Consider the following 6,000-nt stretch of genomic DNA (forward strand, 5'->3'; position numbering starts at 1 on the left):
AAGAGGAAAAATGCGACCTTGTAACGAAAGCACATGTGCTGTGTGATGTTGTGAACAGCAAAATCTAACGTGAAAGAGTCTACCCATTGTTCTCTAAAATGTATCTTTTTTAACAACCTCTCCCTTCTCCACCAGCTGCAAATCTTACTCCTTCGCAGAGGCTAGTGAATATTCGAAGAAGGAAGCGAAGGACGCGTGACGAAATGTTTACTGAACTTCAGACTGCCTCCCACGCTGACAGAGCACAGCTGAATGCGTGGAGGCAGTCAATGACTGATTTTAAAAAAGCCCAATATGAGCGAGAGGAGAGGTGGCGTGCTGAATCGCGGGCTGAAGAGGAGAAGTTGCGTGCTGAAACGCGGGCTGAAGAGGAGAGGTGGCGTCAACTTGTAATCAGAAAGCAAGAGTCGATGCTCCGGCTGCTGGAGCATCAAAGTGATATGCTCCTGCGTATGGTTGAGCTGCAGGAAAGGCAGCAGGAGCAGAGACCGCCGCTACAGCCCCTCTGTAACCAGCAGCCATCCTCCCCAAGTCCCATTGCCTCCTCACCCAGACGCCCAAGAACACGGTGGGGGGGCCTTCGGCCACCCACTCACTCCACCCTAGATGATTTCCATAGCAATAAGTTTTAAAGTTTTAAATTGGAGTGTGTCCTTTTCCTTCCCTCCTCCCCCACCCATCCCGGGCTACCTTTCAAATTATCCCCCTAGTTGTGTGCTGAATTAATAAAGAATGCATGAATGTGAAGCAACAATGACTTTATTGCCTCTGCAAGTGGTGCTCGAAGGGGGGAGGGTAGTAGGGGAGGGTGGGGTGGTTGGTTTGCAGGGAAGTAGAGTTAACAGGGTGGTGGGGGAGGGGCAGAGGGTTCATCAAGGAGCAACAAACAGAAGTTTCACTCCGTAGCCTGGCCAGTCACAAAACTGGTTTTCAACGCTTCTCTGATGCGCACCGCGCCCTGCTGTGCTCCTCTAACCGCCCTGGTGTCTGGCTGCGCGTAATCAGCGGCCAGGCGATTTGCCTCAACCTCCCACCCCGCCATAAATGTCTCCCCCTTACTTTCACATATATTGTGGAGCGCACAGCAAGTAGCAATAACAATGGGGAGATTCTTTTCGTTAAGGTCTGAGCGAGTCAGTAAGCTGCGCCAGCGCGCTTTTAAACGGCCAAATGCACATTCCACCACCATTCGGCACTTGCTCAGCCTGTAGTTGAACAGGTCCTGACTGCTGTCCAGGCTGCCTGTGTATGGCTTCATGAGCCATGGCATTAAGGGGTAGGCTGGGTCCCCAAGGATCACGATAGGCATTTCAACATCCCCAACTGTTATTTTCTGGTCTGGGAAGAAAGTCCCTTCCTCCAGCTTTCGAAACAGAAGAGACTGCCTGAAGACGCGAGCATCATGTACTCTTCCCGGCCAGCCCACGTTGATGTCGGTGAAACGTCCCTTGTGATCCACCAGGGCTTGCAGCAGCATTGAAAAGTACCCCTTGCGGTTTATGTAGTCGGTGGCTTGGTGCGCCGGTGCCAAGATAGGGATATGGGTTCCGTCTATCGCCCCACCACAGTTTGGGAATCCCATTGCAGCAAAGCCATCCACTATGGTCTGCACGTTTCCCAGAGTCACTACCCTTGATATCACCAGGTCTCTCATTGCCCTGGCAACTTGGATCACAGCAGCCCCCACAGTAGATTTGCCCACTCCAAATTGATTCCCGACTGACCGGTAGCTGTCTGGCGTTGCAAGCTTCCACAGGGCTATCGCCACTCGCTTCTCCACTGTGAGGGCTGCTCTCATCCTGGTATTCTGGCGCTTCAGGGCAGGGGAAAGCAAGTCACAAAGTTCCATGAAAGTGCCCTTACGCATGCGAAAGTTTCGCAGCCACTGGGCATCGTCCCAGACCTGCAACACGATGCGGTCCCACCACTCTGTGCTTGTTTCCCGGGCCCAGAATCGGCGTTCCACGGCATGAACCTGCCCCAGTAACACCAAGATTTCCACATTGCTGGGGCCTGTGCCTTGTGAGAGGTCCATGTCAATTTCCTCATCACTATCGTCGCCGCGCTGCAATCGCCTCCTCCTCAGCTGGTCCTGGTTTGGCTTTGGCATGTCCAGGAGGCTCTGCATGTTTTCCAGGACAATGCGCGTGGTGTTCATAGTGCTCAGAATTGCCGCGGTGATCTGAGCGGGCTCCATGATCCCAGTGCTGGCTATGGCGTCTGGTCTGAAAAAAAGCGCGAAAGTAGTATCTGACGGACCAGGGGAAGAAGGGAGGGAGGGAGAGAGGGAGGGAGGGGCGAGTGACACCGCGTACAGGTACAGGGAATTAAAATCAAGAAAGGTGGGTTTGCATCAGGGAGAAACACAAACAACTGTCACACAGAATGCCCCCCCCCCCCAAAGATTGAACTCAAAAGCCTGGGTTTAGCAGGAGGGAGGGGGGAAGCAAATGAATGGAGAATAAATCTATTTTTTACATCTTAAGACGACGGTGCAGCATGACTGATAGCCCTTGGCATTTTCTGGGTGCTTGGCAGCAAATACTGGGCGCTTGGCAGTAAGCCTTCAGGTCTACTGCACAATATGATGCCCACTGCAGTATGACAACGATGGATACCAGTCGTAATATACTATCTTCTGCCCAAAAGGCAAGGGGTTGCTGCTGTGTAGCAATGTTGCCCCATCCTGCGAATAATACATCTGATAACCATCATCATCAAGGCAAGGGGGCTGGTGCAATGCAGCCCCACGGCTGCCAGCCCCATGTCTGCCAGCACCCAGATAGCCCTCGGCCTCTTCTGGGTGCTTAGCAGACAATATTGGGCACTTGGCAGAAAATAGCATACTACGACTGATAACCATCATTGTCTGCCCGGGTGCCCATGATCGACAGCCACTGCAGTACGATGACGACGGTTACCAGTCGTAATATACCATCTTCTACCAAAAGGCAAGGGGCTGGTGCAATGCAGCCCTACGGCTGCCAGCCCCACAGCTGCCAGCACCCAGATCGCCAATGAAGGCTATCAGTCATGCTGCACCGTCTACCGCCAAAAGGCAGTAAGCTGCTGCTGCTGTTTAGCAATGCAGTCCCACGTTTGCCGGCACCCGGAAGAGATATGGTGACGGTGAGCTGAGCTGAGCGGGCTCAATGCTTGGCGTGGTATGTTGTCTGCACAGGTAACCCAGGTAAAAAGGCGCGAATCTATTGTCTGCCGTTGCTGTGACGGCGGGGGAGGGGCCTGACGCAATGTACCCAGAACCCCTCGCGGCACTGCTTTGCATCATCCGGGCATTGCGATCTCAACCCATAATTCCAATGGGCGCCGGAGGCTCCGGGAACTGTGGGATAGGTACCATAGTGCAATGCGCCGGAAGTCGACGCTAGCCTCGGTACTGTGGACGCGGTCCGCCGACTTCATGCACTTAGAGCATTTTAGGTGGGGACACACACAATCGGCTGCATACAACCGGTTTCTATAAAACCGGCTTCTATAAATCCGACCTAATTCTGTAGTGTAGACATAGCCTAAGACAGGAAATACAGCCAGCCACAGCCTAGGCTAGCTTACCATTTAAAGAGAAATACTGAATATGAAAACAAAAAATACTGTTGCCATTGGACCTGATTAATACTTGTGTTGGTAGCATCAGGGGACACAAAGGACTGAATGAGCTGTGGAAGTGATTGTGTGGTGAACTGGGAATAGCAATGCTGACTCACCTTTGCCCGGTGCTTTGAGAGCTATGTATGAAAAGTGCTATAGATAAGTTGTGTCTTTAGATTTTCCCTACATGTAACTGTATTTTCCAGGTTGAATTTACTTTTACTCCTGTATTTTCTACCTCTTCTTGTTTATAATTCTTTGCCTTGCTGCTATTCACAATTTCCCAGTTAGATTTAATGTAATGTGCTGTCTCCTCCCATTTCCAGAGCATTAATGAAGAAGTTAAATAAGACTGGACCTTGCACTCAAGCCATGTGGCTCTCTACTGAACTTCTTGCCCTATCTCACCATGTTGTCATTTATTATTAATTATTTTTATTACAGTAGCCCTTAAGCGCCCTAGTCATAGATCAAGACCCCATTGTGCTGGGCCCTATTCAAACACAGAACAAAGACTGTTCCTGCCCCAAATGGCTTAGTCATTGCTCTCTTGGCCTTTCATCTAATTTGAGTCCGTGGTGTGCTCAGAATGATTGTCAGTTCCATGAGAACAAGTAAGATTTTTTGTTGTTGTTGTTGTTGTGATGCTGTATAAAGTGAAGTCCGGCTCTATCGCACTATGTTCCCTTGTGAAGGTGATCACTCACTTCATGAGCCTCCTAGGGGGCTGGTGAGGACAAAGCAGGCTGTCTTCTTTCCTAGTGCCCTCTGTTAACAGTTGTTCCCGCACAGCAGTAGTCTGCCTTTCAGTGACAGCCCTCTGGCCAACTCATGAATTGTGTCCACCCCTTTCAGGGTACACAGAGTCCAACAAAGGATAGCTTTAGTGTCAGGCAAAGAGGTTCCAGGCCACACTGGGCCAAGGTCCCAGAGTCATGACCCTCTGGGTTATAGAGTCTTCCTAGTCCATATTCCTCAGTACCCAGTGTAGCTTTTTGTCTTCAGCCCTATCTGGGGGTTGGTAGGGGAACCCAGGCCTACCCTCTCCACCAGGTCCTAATCCAAGGCCATGTGGTAGGCAGCAAGGTCCTGCACCCTAATGGGCTGTGCCGCTGCTCCCCTGCATTGTTTCCCACCAGTCTCCTCTCACAGAAGGTCAAAGCAAAGACATGTAAGCAAAATAAATCAAAAGATAAATCCCAGACCTTGCAGCTATCCAAAGTCCCTTTTCCCTCAGCAGATCAGGTAGGTTCTTAATAGTCAGGGGCCCCAGGCAGCTGGCCCTTCCATAGTACTCCCTCTGAGAAGCTAAGAGCATCGGCCTGCTCACCTCCAATGACTGACTACGATTGAGTTGCTCTGCTCCCCTTTTAAACTCCTCCAGTGCCTGCATGCATTGCAAGTGGGGCAGCCTAGGCCCAAAGTAGCTCTTTAACCTATTCTTTTCCAGTGCAGGATTTGTACACCCCATCACATCCCTTCATCTGCTAATTCAGTAATTCTATTTTATTATATGTGTTTTACTGTAGTTCCTGGAGGCCTCAGGAAGGATCAAGGCTCAGTTTTGCTAGGTGGTGTACCAAATGCAGACTAAAAGAACAGCTTCTGCCTTGGAGTGTTTACAATTTAATAAAGGGTGAAGAAGGTATGAAGACAGACGTGAGGAAAAGAAACGAAAGAGGCATTGTGGTTGGTGTCACTGAATGATCGATTATTACAATTGAATGATTGTAGTATGTGCAGAGATGCATATTACCAGCGCCTTGAACAAAGATGACACTGAGGCAGTTGTCTGCTGTGCTCCCAGCCACAGGGGATCATGCCATCATGGACATCACTGACCCATGTACACAGTGGGTATGGGATGAAAAAGGAAATTGCCACAGGGGCAGCTAGAGATTTGGTTGGTTGCCACTAGTTTCATCTTTTGTCCCTTGGTCTCTCTCCTCCCCTCCCGCCCCCCGAAGAAGTAGGTACAGTATAACCTGAGAGTTAGGAACACCAGAGTTATGAACTGACCAGTCAACCACACACCTCATTTGAAACCAAAAATATACAATCAGGCAGCAGCAGAGACCAAAAAAACCAAAACCACAAATACAGTACAATACTGTGTTAAATGTAAACTACTAAAAAATAAAGAGAAACCAGCATTTTTCTTCTGCATAGTAAAGTTTCAAAGCTGTATTAAGTCAATGTTCAGTTGTAAACTTTTGAAAGAACAACCATAACGTTTTGTTCAGTTATGACCATTTCAGAGTTATAACGACCTCCATTCCCGAGGTGTTCGTAACTCTGAGGTTCTATTGTATTTAAAAGAAGAAAAAAAAAAAAGGTAGGTGCTTCAAAATCATAAAGGAATTATATGAACTGGAAAGGACCTGGCATTCA

General features: G+C 49.3%; 1 protein-coding gene across 1 annotated transcript in view; it reads left to right on the forward strand.

Annotated features, from left to right (window-relative positions):
* Positions 1 to 5,667, forward strand: part of GPATCH2L (G-patch domain containing 2 like) — a 50,571-nt gene extending 44,904 nt beyond the window's left edge. Inside the window, exon 11 of the transcript XR_003899810.1 lies at positions 5,139 to 5,667. The gene's annotated coding sequence lies outside the window, so the exon portion shown is untranslated. The remainder of the gene's footprint in view (positions 1 to 5,138) is intronic.
* The last annotated feature ends 333 nt before the right edge of the window (positions 5,668 to 6,000 follow it).

This window comes from Terrapene carolina, unplaced genomic scaffold, assembly GCF_002925995.2.
Source record: "Terrapene carolina triunguis isolate 2854851 unplaced genomic scaffold, T_m_triunguis-2.0 Scaffold96, whole genome shotgun sequence".
NCBI classification, from domain to species: domain Eukaryota; kingdom Metazoa; phylum Chordata; order Testudines; family Emydidae; genus Terrapene; species Terrapene triunguis.